Source organism: Pongo abelii, chromosome 5 (assembly GCF_028885655.2).
Source record: "Pongo abelii isolate AG06213 chromosome 5, NHGRI_mPonAbe1-v2.0_pri, whole genome shotgun sequence".
Lineage (NCBI taxonomy): Eukaryota > Metazoa > Chordata > Mammalia > Primates > Hominidae > Pongo > Pongo abelii.
The window spans coordinates 172,289,282-172,304,451 of record NC_071990.2 but is presented as its reverse complement, the minus strand read 5'-3'; the positions used below and the strand labels follow the sequence as shown (position 1 = coordinate 172,304,451).

The 15,170-nt window shown below is 44.5% G+C and overlaps 1 protein-coding gene across 16 annotated transcripts in view; it reads right to left on the bottom strand.

Annotated features, from left to right (window-relative positions):
- Positions 1 to 8,775, bottom strand: part of FAM120B (family with sequence similarity 120 member B) — a 97,495-nt gene extending 88,720 nt beyond the window's left edge. For 12 of the 16 annotated variants that reach the window (XR_002915363.3, XR_008526614.1, XR_010140404.1 and 9 more), the window contains exon 1: positions 8,567 to 8,775. The gene's annotated coding sequence lies outside the window, so the exon portion shown is untranslated. The remainder of the gene's footprint in view (positions 1 to 8,566) is intronic. The other 4 variants (XR_010140407.1, XM_063725128.1, XM_054558528.2 and 1 more) reach the window with 2 other exon arrangements.
- Positions 8,776 to 15,170: the final 6,395 nt, after the last annotated feature.

Sequence of the window (15,170 nt, the reverse complement as noted above, 5' to 3'; positions counted from 1 at the left end):
TTTCTGAAAAAGGGTATTCTTTTTCATTTGTTATTCCAACAGAGTAGGCAGGGGACAGGTGTTGGAAAGGAAATACAAGAATACAAAAAAGGTGGTCAAAATGGCTTTTAAAAGAAGGCTTAGATTTCACCAGCTCTAGACGACTGCTCTATACCTGGCTTTAATTTAAACAGGCCTTGCATGGTTTGCTGATGATGAGCTGGCCAAAGATAAGCCTCACAAATCTCGAGCGTGACTTGATTTCTACGTTGTGAGGGAAGGCCCCACTTCTCTCACCAAGCTCTGTGCTGACTGCTGCGGGCCCAGGAGAGCCCCTGGACAGCAGAAAGGAAAAAACAAGGAACAGCATTCGAATACAGTCGAAGCAGAGGACTGAACCTGACTGCAAGCCAGGCCCTAGGGTTCACTGCACACCCACTGTGGTCAGAAGCCAGCAGCCAGTGGGGCTCTCAGGCCAGGCAGCTCCCAGAGTTGCTGGTTGGACTGCTCAAGACACACAGGACCAATTTCTCACAGTTTGAATCATGAGTTAGAATGTGACATTACAATGTGCTCTTCTATACTATTTACCAAGAAAAATTGGGATAGCAAAGGTTTTGAGAACTTGTGATATTAGAGGATGCCTTCCAGTATTTCAGTATCTTCAAAGTGCTAAACACTCACAACATCTATTCATCAATGCAATTAGTGAGGTAGGGAATAAAATGTATAAAAAGATATAGAAAATTCCATGGATATCGCTTTAAATTTTTTCTTTTTAAGCCTTTCATTGCTAAGAGCATATATGCAGGCTTTTCATTCTCTAAAGGTGGTTATTATGGGATGACTGGGGAAAATAATATGTGTATATAAAAGTCATTCTACCTGCAAATTATATAAGAAATTTTCATTATCTAGGTAATAGTTGTTTAGAAAGAAAACAGAAGTTGTTTCTCATTAGGGAGGAGTCTAATTGCCCCAAATACGGCCTTTTGGGATCACTCCCTTTGAGGTGGGCCTCACCATCCTGTCTTATTCCAGCACCTAGCACAACATCTGCATGGGACAGGCCCAATATTTGAATAAATAAATGAATTAATCCAAGGACAGTATATAAAGAGAAATCAGGAATCAGTAAGTTATAGACTTCAATTATGGCCAAAGAAGCAGTGCAAAGTAGAATCACTGCCCTCAAGCAGCTTACAAAGGGTTTGGGAAACAAAGCACCAGCAGGAAATCCCAGTAAGGAGCTGCAGCAGGCATAAGGTACAGCTGGAGGCTGCCTTGTTCCTAGGGCTGGCTCATTCTCCTGACAGTCAGACCAGTCCCAGGGTATTGAGTTACCAGTAAATGGGGAAATGGAAAGAGGAAAGAGAAGTTCAGAAGCTCCTTTACTATAATCTTTCAACTTACAAAACCTTGAGGTTAAGAGCAATGCGCTCAGCATAAACGAAGCTGCCTGATGTTGATGGACGCACACACAGTGAGGAAGACTTGTCTGGCGTCACTCTGGACACAGGGATGAGGGACTTACGGACAGCCCAAGGGCAACTCCCCACACGGACAGCAGCCTCTGCAGGACAACCAATACTTGGCTGCTGTAACCACCTTAACACACCCCCAGCATCTAAGCCATGTCAAAGCATAACTGTCTAAAGCTAAAAGACATAACTCAGGCAAGTAGTAATGAGCAAAGGCACGTAAGAGACAAGGAAGCTGGATCAGAGCACTAGAGGAGCTCAAGCTCACACAGTCCATTAGCAAAGGCACATTGGAATAAGCAAGGTAAGCTGGAGACAATAAAACAATAATCTTTGCACAGAAAAATTCGCATCTCGAATCTACAAACTAGCATATAACATCACAATGTTTGTACTCTAATGGAGAGTAAGCAGCAAAGCCAAACAGAGGTAAATCTATTAGAAAATTAAATAATCTTGGGTGAGTCTGAAACAACAGCCCAGTATGACAATACAAAACATAAAGTCTTCTTTTTTCTTGTTTTATTTTCAAGTACAAAGTAATTTTTCTTTCAGTGGTAACTTCTGGCTGGGCCTGGGCCCAGGCTTTCCCAGTGATGTTCCCCCATGGCTTGTTGTGGAGTATCTGAGGTCTATTGTTTCTTCTCTCCTCTCCTCCCCCGCCTAAAAAGTGAAACTCATAGGGACCTCTTAAACACCAGTTGGGTGAGAACAGGGACCGAAAATCCCAAAAGATTAATATTTATCCCTTGCCAGCACACAGGATAGTATCTGCTGAAGGTTTATTATTTATGAATGCACAAACAACCAGGTGAATAAATAAGGGTGGGTGCCAGTTAAGTTGGTCTTGATGCTTCAGATGATCTCCATACAGGGGTCATTAAACTGCTGAGCTTTGCAAGAATTCCCCAATCACCGATAAAGACTCTCATCTTAACCACACTTTTGCTAGGGCCTTGAGCCCTCCTCTCTACCAGGCCTCAATCTGGGGCTTGTAGCAAGAATCCTGCTAAGTCAGTTTAAAGAGAACCCAACTTTGATATGTGGCTACCTTGGCCTGCTTTCAGCAAGAATTTCCCTATCCCTGATGTCTTCCCTTAGAAATTTCCCATCCCCTCACCCCCTCACTCTGCTCCTTGGTTGTAAATCCCCAGCTGTCTTCACTGTATTCAGAGCTGAGCCAGATCTCTCTCCTTCACTGCAAATAGTCTTGAGTAAAATCTTCCTACTGTTTGAACAAATGTTATAATTTTAACATCAGCACCTCAAAGAAAGCCTACAGCTATTATGCACTTTAGAATTTCTAGGAATAGATGTCTAGACTCAGGGTGCCCTGGAGGACACCTCAGAACAGTCGGGCCACAACCACTGGTGCCAGCTGATGTCACAGCAGAAGTGGGAGAACAATGGGCAGAATTCTGTTGATAAAACGAAAAGTTCCAGAATAAAATGCAACAGTCCAGATTCTAACTGCCACTTAGTAACAGTGAAATTGTGGTACAATTTTATTTATAATTATATTGTGAATTTGTTCATCAAACATGTTTATCAATTGCCTAAAGTTTAGTAAAATCAGCCCAATGTCAAAATTCTTAAATTATCACAAATTTTAAAACAAAGACATAAATTTTAGTGAGGTTTTATTGTATTTATAATTTTTATAAGCTAGATTACTTTTTAATATTGGGAAATATATTAATTTGTAAAAAAATCTGATCAAAAAATGAACCATTTGCAGAAAATTCAGAGAAAACACAAGAAAAAATTTTTAAACATTTTACATATTTCAGCCTTTTTCTACTATTCACTGTTTCTAAAAATTGAGATTATACTTTTATAATCTGTTTCTGTGTCTAATTTGTTATAAATACATTCCCAACTCATGTCACTATTCTCCCACAGTGTCATGTATAACAGATGTACATCGTGGACGTAAGTTCTCTAACTCTGCTGGAGAACACCTGGATTATTTCTGATATTGCACGCCATAACTAAGAATATGAAACGCATCCTTGTATATAAATCTTAGACCCCTGATCATTTCCTTAGTATGTTAGGAAGCTGCTGAGTCATGGCATAGGCACACATTGGTAGTTTTTCTCCAAAAGCATTGCATCAAGAATAGACCCACTTGTAACTCATGAATATTCAGCTCTCTTCAACAATACCAGGTAATTTTATTTGAAAATAAATTTGGCTTACTCATTCAGCAAGCACCTTTATGTTAGACATTGGGGTAGTCACTGAGCTATGAACAAGACAGATGAGGTCCCTGCCCTCCAGCAGGCAACAGTCTCTTGGACACAAGTGTAGGACAGAGAAGGTAAGAGTGCTGGGGAATTTTCAGCAGGGAAAGCCAACCTAGTTTAGGGCTCTAAGACAATCCCCTGAGGAGAGGGTACTCAAGGCAAGGCCTGAAGACAGGCAGGTGTGGCCAGAGGAAGGCATTGGGCAACATGGAGGAAATCTTTTAAAGGTCTGCAAGGTATCTTTTTTCAAATTATTAGGTGCTTAAAATATCTGCTCTATTAAGTAGTTTAATCTAACTTGCAATTGTATTTATAAATTTGTTCATCAAGTGTAGAAATGGGAAAAAAAAACTCACCTTCAGTATGTCTAGAACCTATTTTAAGGGAAGATGAAGAGATGAGATTACTGCTGGAGGAGTTGGGGCCAGATGAATGAAAGACCTGGAAAACCATGCTAAAATGTCTACGCTTCACCCGAAGGGAAACGAGATGTCACTAAGGACTCAAGCAAGTGCATTTCAGAAACACTGCTCTGCCTATGTTCTGGGGATGGGTGGAGGCAGGCAAGACTGGAGTCAGATGATCCATCGTGAACCAGGTGCTATGGCTGTTCAGCATCCACTCTCCCTCCCTATTCTGGGAGAATCCCAAGGCTAGAGGGATGCAGGGCCACATGCTATCACAGAAGAAAAAGAAAGGCAGAGAGACCCTCTTCTATCCCCGCAGAAATACACTAAGAACATGAGATCTAAACTCAACCAAATTCCCACATTCACTCATAAATACTCATTCAGGATTTACTGTGCTCCAAGACCTATGTTAGGAGCTGTGGATACAGCAATGAATAAGACAAGACCCCAACTAAGACCATGAACCCTGAGGAATGAGAACCCTGAGAAGCAAAGAGCTTTGGGTGGGGGCTGTAACACATATATCAAAATGTACCCAACTGTCTAAGTGTGTGCAGTCTACTCCAAAAGTCCCATGGCAGCCCCTCTAGTCCCACTGGCCCAGATTAGAGCACATTATCAGTTTTGTGCAGCCTCTTAAGTCAAAGACACATTCTAGCAGCAAAGAAGGCGGCAGGAGTCACTTCGGGGAGGCAGCAAACTTTGTGTCAGGTGAAATCACCTGCCTGAAGCCACAAGCAGTAATTAACAATGAGGCCAGGATTTGAATCCATCTGACTCCAGAGCCCAGCTGCCTCTCACTAGGCCACAACCCTCACTTAGCACTGCTGTAGGTTAGTGATCTGGTCATTGCTGTGTGCTGCCAGTGGGGCAAAGGTCTCACCACAGAGCCACCCTGCGGGATGTGTCCTTACCCAAGATCTCTCCTTCCTACACTATTCCCAGTCACCAGCCTATCGGTGGACTCTGAGAGGAGGATCGGGAATAAAAGAGACTCTCTGGCTTTTCCCAGCAACCCAGAACTCTGGTGCCCTTGGCCTTTCCTACCCACACTGTGCTCTACAAAACCCCTTAGAGGCTGATGTAGCATAAACAACTTACTCACAAGACACTTATTTAGGCTCTTATTATCACTACGGAGTACTTTTCTAATCAGTTCTAACAATTAGCTCCTAAACCCATAGTAGAGAAAAATATAGAATCTTTGGGCAGGAAAACTGACAGCAGTTAGAAGTGCTAACAGCTGACCCAAGGAAACAATAGGACAGAAAACTTTAAAAACTGGAAAGATGCAAAAACCCCCAAAGGAAATAGCTGTATATGCCTCAATAAGCCTAACATTACTGTTCACATCACAACATAACAAATTACATTTAAATGGTCACTTGAGATTATTGAGGAAAGTTTACATCACATTCAGCACATTCTATTTAAGAACACAAGAAATAATATACTTTAGGAAGATTCCCAGCCTAAACGGGATGTTTTGGTGCTTAATGGGCAAAAACCTAATCTAGCCAGAAAACTCCTCTGCTATTCAGAAAGTTAATATGCTCTTATCATAGTTAGCCATGGTTTTACTGTAAATGACTTTATAATAATTTGCACAAATCCAAATTAAATTAATTCTTTGGACTAAAGTCCTAATAGGAACAGTATTAACACTGCCCACTTTTATAGAACCTAGTGTGTAGATATATATGGATGTGCACAGATAGGTATTAATATATGGAAACACCAAAAGATATAATTTGGTCCATCTTATATTAAATGTTCTATAATAAGAACTGATAAAATAGATTCCTCTTTATTAATATTTGTTTATAAGCAAAACAGTACTCAGGAGCTGGCTTTTTTGGCTAAGGGAGGCCCTGATTTACTGTACAGCTGAAGACAAATCATTTAACCTCTTTGTACATCACTGATGTCCTTATTTGTAAAAATAAGATAATTATTTACTTCTCATATTAGGGAGATTTAAAACTACCACTAAAAAAATCCTTAGAAATACCTTATCTTTGCATAAATAATTTAAACTTTAAACATGTTTTAAATCTGAAGATTTTCCAACAGAAGACAAATTAAAATTATTTATACTCATTATAAAGCTCTATAAAAATAACTGGTGGCATTTTCAAAGTAATAAATCAAAAGTCACAATAAATTCCTGTGTGAATTTACACAGTGTATAACGCTAGTTTCCATGGAGTTAAGAATTGCTTTTATGATTTCCATTAAGCAGACTATCCTTCTTAGCATCAACCTTTTCTTAAAGGGAGTGGCAACTCAGCAGTGAAATAAATCTAACAATACAGGCATTTACGCTTGCAACAAAGAAGTTACAAAGATCCTGTCCAACATGCTGAGTTACTAAGTAAGCTCTGACATCTCCCTCCTGACACTAGAGCTAAATAAAGTCAGGTTATGGCAGGAACTTGATCAGTTACATTCATTCACATTTTGTTTCTCCATGCCTAAATAAAAAGCACACACCAGAAGAGGAAGAAATAGGAGGTAGGGAAGGGAAGGTGTCTGAAGGACAAAAATGCAAATCTCAAGGCTGGATATGACAAATAGCCAGTTTTGCAGGGATCTAAGCTGTGAAAGACTTGAAACATACCATTTGGGAACCCTCTTTTCAAAAAAGAATACAAATTATAAACACAAGATCTCTGAGGTCCCAGTGCCTAGGTAAGGGCCCATGCAAGTGACAGACCCAGAAACCTGAACTTCATTAGCTTTATAGTAAATCTGCCCCATAAATGGTATCCAGATTCAGGTTCCTGCATGGGGTAAAATCTCAGAATGCTAAAAACTACGTTACCCCAGATGTCACCTACTGTAGTTTTCTCAGTGGGCCACAGGTGATCAGAGATTTCAGTATGTCCGGAAGATTAGGTGGTTAGAAACCAAACAAAAAAACTGGAAGATCAAGGTAGTCACAAAATGGGGTGTGTGTGGGGGGGTGTGCGTGTGTGTGAAGATGAGCAGTGAAGACCTCGACCCAGCTATGGTGCTGGTGCTTTTCAAGAATACAACTGGTAAGAAGGCCCAATTAGAGTTCCAAAACAAAAGGAATGGCAAAGTCAGGGGAAACACTCACTAATGATGGAGCTGGGAGATGGCAGAAATGGGATGAAGAAGGTATCAGAACACAGAGTGTGAAGGCTGTAGTGGTGGCAGAGGGTGGCTCCTAACAGCAAAGTCCAAAGATGGGCAGGTCAAAGAGCCTATGTGAAGGGGAGGCCAGAGAAAGGTCAAAAACAAAAGCATGACACTAGACATGGAGCAACTTGAGAGTACAGCTGCAGATAAGATGGTCTCACATATTCAGAAGATAGTTCCAGACATGGTCCTCATTCTGGGCTTTTCCCTCTCTGCACTTCTCTATTCAAGGGCTCAAGCCATCAGAAAGTCTACCCTCTCACTTCTTTACCTCCAGGTTCTCTCCACTACCATTTCGGGGTTTCCAGTCCCTGAACGACGACAAAAGTCTTTTGTGTGTCTGCAGTCACCCTCATCCCCACCCCTGTATCTGCCAGACTGAACCTCTTTAACGCTAAGATCTGATCACATCACTTCCTTACCCCACATTCTCTTTAGCTTCCTTCCTGCCATTCCCCATCCCTAACCAACATTTCTTGTCTCACAAATGCTCAACTCCTAGTTCCCCAAATATGTCAAGACTGTCTGAAACCTTCATGTCTTAAACATTTACGTTCTTACTGCCAGGAATAGGCTCTCAATCCTCGTTCATCTCCCAACTCCTACTTACGCAAAACTCTGCTCAAATCCAACCTTTATGGAAATTTCCTGGACCCTCCTGGGCAAATCACCCTCTAAGGTACCCTTTTCTTTCTGCATTGTGGGATCTGCTTGACGCTCAGTGTTATCCCACGGGTCTGCAAACTCCTTGCGGGCAGGGAACCCTGTCTTTCTGTCTGTCTTTCCCCAAGGAGCCGGGGCTCTGATTCAGGGATAGCCCACAGATGATGGGAGAAAAGTGGAGAGATCAGAGGATGCCTCTCTCTTCTAGAGACGACCAGAAAAGTCGTGCAGCTATGAAGGATAACAGATCCGACCCAAAAACGACACATAGGAGCCAAACACACATCTTAAGGGAGGCAGTAGGGGTCAGAGGTGACCTCAAGATGGGGCAGGCAAGGCGAGGGTCGCGAGGTCTGGGAGCACGCGACGACGCGGACCAGGGCCCGGCAGGAGGGTTCTGCGCAGGGACAGGGATGACGACGGGCTCGGCAGCGGGGACGCGAGGATCCCATGATGTCGCAGCCGCGGTGACAAGGACAGAGGCACGGCCAGGAAGGCATCCGGGACCGGGCAGAGGCCGAGGGGCTGACGCGCACGAGGGTCGGACGCGGGTAACGGACGGTCACGCAGGCCGGGAGCGGCCCGGACGGCGCACGGGTGCCCTCGGGCCCGGCCCTACCTAGAGATGCGCCAACACCAGCCGCAGACGCGCCCGCCGCGCCCTAGGCCCAGCCGCCTCAGCCACCGCCACAGCCGCCTCGTTCACTTCCGCTTCCGCTCAAGGCGCTTCCGCTCGGGACTTGGCCGGGTTTGCAGAGGCGGGGTCTGCGTGACCGTTGCGAGAGTGAGGAGCGCCCGCGTCGTGGGTGGGGCGGGGAGAGAGGTGCGCAGGCGCAGGGAGCGGGGACGCGGCGCGCAGGCGCCGGGGGAGTGGGACGTCGCGGCCTGTTGCCACAGCAACTGCTCTGGTGCTGGCTGACCTCGGGTCGCTCAGTCAGGTAGCTGCCCGCTGGCGACGGGCGGGTGCCGCCCTTGAACCTCTTTGTTCATACACTGTCCTGCGGCCGGGACGGTGTCTTGACGCTGCATGCCGGTCTTTGTCCTGCGGCAGGCACTGAGGACCGGCGGCTCCCGGGGCCTCAGGCCGCAGTTGTGCGAGCGTGGCACAGGCGGGCGGCCCTGAGGCCGGGAGCCTCGCCTGGGCCGGAAACGGGAACGGCGGGGGGCTCCTTCCCAGGGGACCCACCGCGCGCTTCTCCGCCACGTTTGGGGAGGAAGCGGGGACGTCCTGGCATTCGACCCTCGCCTCCGTATCGGGACGGCGCGGCCCCAGTCAGCGCTGAGCACTTCTCGGCCGGGTGTTCTGACCGTCACCATTGTCACTCTGGACTACTCTTCAGCTGAAAGTTGTTTCAGGCAGGTTTGCTAGTCCGGAATTGGGTGGGAGAGAATTCCAGGGAGAGAGAGGAAAGGCAGAGGCAATGGCAGTGAGGGAGCAGGATGCATCAGAGGAATTCCAGTGGCTGCTGTGGATACATGGTGGCGGGGACAGGGTAACAGGTGCCACCTGATCGTGCAGATCCCTGTCGTCATATTCAGGAGTTTGGACTCTGCAGTCCACAATCTCAGTCTTATTTCTGCAGCTGCTCTAAGATAGCGAAACTCACCTTCAGGACATGCTCCCTTGGGCTAGGAGATCAGGTGGGCTCCGGGTGATGCGCAAGTCCACCCTTCTAGCTGCAGTTCCACCTTTTTCTCTACAACCAAGCAAACATTTTGGCAGGCACGTGTGAGTGACGACCTTGAAACCAATCTGATTTATTTTTCTGAAAAGTAAGTTACTGACAAATGTCAATTTTTAGTATCAACTTATTTAGGATGTATCTCCAAACCTATCCTTACACACAGTATGTCTCAGTAAGGCAGCTGTAAGCCCTGGTGAGCTAATGAGTTTCCCATCAGGGAAATAAAATGGTCAAATATTGTTCTAGGAAAAACGTTCTGTTGATTTTCTTCAGAATCTCTAGCAAAGCACTCGATCAGGTACTCAGAAAACATTACCAAATTGAAGTGGCACCACGTATGCATTAAAGGATTTGGGAAGGAATCTCGATTCAGCATACAAGGCTTACGTTTCCTGATGGGCTTTTCTTTAAGTAAAATCAACAAATGGTGTTCAGCACCTATTGCTGATTCGTGCTGTGGGGTGACACCAAGAAGTATGTGAAATGACCGCTAGTCTTAAGGAGTGCTCATCGTGGTTGAGGACATAAACTAACATACTTTAAATACCAGGCAACAAGTGAAACATATTGTAAGGAGTAAGGGTTGTAATGTTGCTGCCCACCCCCGCCAAAATTCATAGGTTGAAATTAATCCCATTGTGATGGTCTTTGGAGGTGGGGCCTTTGGGAAGTGAATAAATCGTGAGGGTGGAGCCTCATGAATGGGAATAGTGCCATAATGAGGCCAGAGAGCTCTCTTGCCCACTTTCCACCATGTGAGGATACAGTGAGAAGATGGCCTGCACCCCAGAAGAGGCCTCACCAGAACCTAACTATGCTGGTGCCTGATCTGAGACCTCCGCGCCTCCACAGCTATGAGAAATGAATTTCTGAACCCAGTCTATAGTACTTTGCTGTAGCAGTCTGAACAGTCTAAGACAGGGATGAAAAAGCTTCAAGGAGCAAATTTGTGAACTGAGCCTGGAAGGGGGAGGAGGATCTGACAAAGGGTTAGAAGAGGAAGGACTCCAAGCAGAAGGAGCAAACCTAGGAAAGAGACTAAGGGAAAAATTCAGGAGACCAAACTCTCATGTGCAGGAGATTCATGCCGAGGGGAGCAGGAAGCAGAGCTGGACTAGGGAGGCCTTGAAGGCAGGCAGAGCAAGGAGCCCCACCAGGTAACTGCTCATCGGCCTCCCAGATGGATTCGATGGTATCGCTCAGATGATGGAACAAAAAAGAAAAAAAAAGACAAAACACAAATGTGACATCTGAAAAACTGGAATGAAAGAGAAAGATAAAAGAGAAGGAAAATCTTCCCAGGTCTAGAAGATATATTCTCGTATCGAAAGGGCCCAGCAGGTGCCCAGCACAACAAACCTAGGAAGACCAACACCAAGGCACAACACCAAGGCACATCACCACAGCATTCAGAACACCAGGGATAAAGTAAAGATCTTCAGAGTTTCCTGAGGGAAAAATGAAAAGGTCACATTTAAAGGACTGGAAATCAGAATGGCATGGAAATTCTGCACAGAATCCCAGGAAGCTGGAATACAATGGGGCATTAACTTCAAAATTCTGAAGAAAATAATTCTAACATAGAATTCAACTCTCGCTATATTAGCTGTTTGTGGGTAGGATGTAGATATTTTCAGATATCCTTATCTCAGAAAGCTACTGGAGGATATTCTTCTCCAAAATTAAGAAATAAGAAAGAGGATAATATTTGGGACCTAGAAAACAGGAAGTCCCAGCTTAGGAGAGAGGAGAAGGGAAGTACTAGGACAGAAGCTAGGACTTATACAGTAGGGGATAGAAGCCTCTAGGAGAGATGTTTCCAGAAGGAAGTGAATCACATGGAATGCCTGTTATGGATGAATATCTTAAAAGGGGATCTTCAGAATTTGATGATGATAAGTAATAGCTAGATAGGAAAGTGAATAAGGAAATAAATGAGGCCATTATTGAACCTAGTGAAAACAATATGCAAAAAAGGATATAGCATATGTCTTGGCTGTGAATAAATATGTAATTATAACAAGATAATTGCTGAATGGGAGTTTAACCCAAAGGGGTGTTATAATTATTTTTGAAAAAAGGGAGGTGACCTTACGTGTGTTTATATAAATGTGCATGTGTCTAGGAAGTGAGGGTGGGAGAGTTAAATCCTTGTCTTCTAGAGTTAGGAAGTCCATAGACTATATGCACAATTGAAAAGTAAGGACAGAACATTAAATATGCGTTCTTAGAAAATATGAGCATAAGGCCGGGCACATTGGCTCATGCCCATAATGCCAGCACTTTGGGAGGCCAAGGTAAGAGGACTCTGTGAGCCCAGGAGTTGGAGACCAGCCTGGGCAACATAGTGAGACCTCGTCTCTACAGAACATTTTTAAAAATTGGCCAAGCATGGTGGCATGCACCTGTAGTGGCAGCTACTTAGGAGGCTGAGGTGGGAGGATCATATGAGCCCCAGAGTTTGAGGCTGCAGTGAGCTGGGATTGTGCCACTGCACTCCAGCCTGGGCGACAGAGTAGGACCCTGTCTCACACACAAAAAAAGGAAAAGAAAATAGAAAATATACAAAATATACAAAAATATAGAAAATATACAAAAGAAGTATATAAGAGATAAATGTAAGAGAAGGAATTGGGAGTAGGAGTGTGTGGTGTGGGCAACTACTATTTTTGTTACAAATCTAGAAATACCGTTTGAATTTTAAAATTATAAATCTTTGATATAAGGAAAAAGTTTTAAGTTTTAAAAAGTTATTCACTAATACAAGTGGTAGTAAGTGGCACGACTGTCACTCAAATTCCAATCTGTCTAAATCCTGAAGCTTTAAAAAATTGTTATGACTACAGTACACTACAGCAAAGGGAAGGAAAAGTCAAAGATTACTTCAAGGTCTCTTTCCTGGGAGACTAGAAGAAAAGTTGCATGCAGAAATCAGTGTAACAAGAGCAAGAAGAGTTACATAGGATTATCCACATCCTGCTTCACCTCCTGCTTCATAGCTCAGGCAAGCACTTCCCTGTGCTCTGCTGTGCACAGCCAGTTTATCAGTGTGGGAAAAAATCTATAAATGGGATGGAGGTTTACATAAAAGAGAAACATAGGAAAAGAAAGGGGAATAAAAAAGAAACTGTAGAGCGAATTTGGGGGTTAATGCAGAGGAAAAAGCTAAAGTGAGAGACATCAGCTGTGAGAGAGAAACCCAGAAAATGAATGGCAGGGGCATCTGGTACAGGTTTCTCTTGGTAACAAGTTGACCCTTTAAATAGACTGCAAGATGTATTTGCAGTTTTTATTTGGATGTTGAACTAAATTTCTTTGAGTATAACAACCACATGAGCTCAAGATTTTATTTGGGTAATGATATGGTTTGGCTGTGTCCCCACCCAAATCTCATCTTGAACTGTAGTTCCTATAATCTCCACAGGTCATGGGAAGGACCTGGTGGGAGGTAATTGAATCATGGGGGTGGTTACCTCCATACTGTTCTCTTGATAGTGATTGAGTTCTCATGAGACCTGATGGTTTTATAAGGGGCTTTCCCCCTGCGTCACTCCGAATTTCTCCTTGCTGCTGCCATGTGAAGAAGGACTTGTTTGCTTCCCCTTCTGACATGATTGTAAGTTTCCTGAGGCCTCCCTAACCATGCTGAACTGTGAGTCAATTAAACCTCTTTCCTTTATAAATCACCCAGTCTCAGGTATGTCTTTATTAGCAGTGTGAGAATGGACTAATACAGCAAATTGGTACCAGGTAGTGAGGTGCTGCTGTGAAGATATCCGAAAATGTGGAAGTGACTTTGGAATGGCGTAACAGGCAGAGGTTGGAACGGCTGGGAGGGCTCAGTAGAAGATAGGAAATTGTGGGAAAGTTTGAAACCTCCTAGAGACTTGGAGGGCTCAGAAGATAGGAAGAGGTGGGAAAGTTTAGAACTTCTTAGAGACTTGTTGAATGGCTTTGACCAAAATGCTGTTAGTGATATGGACAATGAAGTCCAGGCTGAGATGGTCTTAGATGGAGATGAGGAACTTGTTGGGAACTGGAGTAAAGGTCACTCTTGCTATGCTTTAGCAAAAAGAATGGCAGCATTTTGCCCTTGCCTTAGAGATCTGTGGAACTTTGCACTTGAGAGAGATGATTTAGGGTATCTGGTGGAAGAAATTTCTAGGCAGCAAAGCATTCAAGAGGAAGCAGAGCATAAAAGTTTGAAAAATTTGCAGGCTGGCAATGCAATAGATTAAAAAAAAACCATTTTCTGGGGGAGAAATTCAAGTTGGCAATAGAAATTTGCATAAGCAATGAGGAGAAGAATGTTAATCACTAAAACAGTGGGGAAAATGTCTCCAGAGTATGTCAGAGAGCTTCATGGCAGCCCCTCCCATTACAGGCCTAGAGGCCTAGGAGGGAAAAATGGTTTCTTGGGCAAGGCCCAGGGCCTCCCTTTCTACGTGCAGCCTAGGGACTTGGTGCCCTGCGTCCCAGCTGCTCTAGACATGGCTAAAATGGGCCAATGTACAGATGAGGCTGTGGCTTCAGAGGGTGGAAGTGCCAAGCCTTGGCAGATTCCATGTGGTATTGGTCCTGCTGGTGCACCGAAGACAAGAACAGAGGTTTGGGAACCTCCACCTAGATTTCAGAGGATGTATGGATATGCCTGGATGTCCAGGCAGAGGTCTGCTGCAGGGGCAAAGCCCTCATGGAGAAGCTCTGCTAGGGCAGTGCAGAAAGGAAATGTGGGGTCATATCCCCCACACAGAATCCCCACTGGCATACCACCTAATGGAGCTGTGAGAAAAGGGCTACCACCATCCAGACCCTAGAATGGTAGATCCACCAACAGCTTGCAAAGTGCACCTGGAAGAGCCGCAGACACTCTACGCCAGCCCAGGAAGGCAGCCAGGAGGGGGGTTTTACCCTGCAATGCCACAGAGGTAGAGCTGCCCAAGGCTGTGGGAGCCCACCTCTCGCATCAGTGTGACATGGATGTGAAACATGGAGTCAAAGGAGATCACTTTAGAACTTTAAGGTTTAGTGACTGCCCTATTGGATTTTGGACTTGCATGAGGCCTGTGGTCCCTTTGTTTTGGCCAGTGTCTCCTATTTGGAACGGGTGTATTTACCCAATGCCTGTGCCCCAGTTGTATCTAGGAAGTAACTAACTTGCTTATGATTTTGCAGGCTTATAGGTGGAAGAGACTTATCTCGTTTCAGACACTTTGGACTAGGACTTTTGAGCTAATGCTGGAATGAGTTAAGACTTTGGGGGACCATTGGGCAGGCATGATTGTGTTTTGAAATGTGAGGACATGAGATTTGGGAGGGACCAGGAGTGGAATTATATGGTTTTGCTGTATCCCCATCCAAATCTCATCTTGAACTGTAGTTCCCATAATCCCCACATGTCATAGGAGGAAGTTTCTGGGAGGTTAATTGAATCATGGGGGCAGATACCCTCATGCTGTTTTGGTGATAGTGAGTGAGTTCTCATGAGACCTGATGGTTTTATAAGGGGCTTTTCCCCTCCTTCGCTCTGCACTTCTC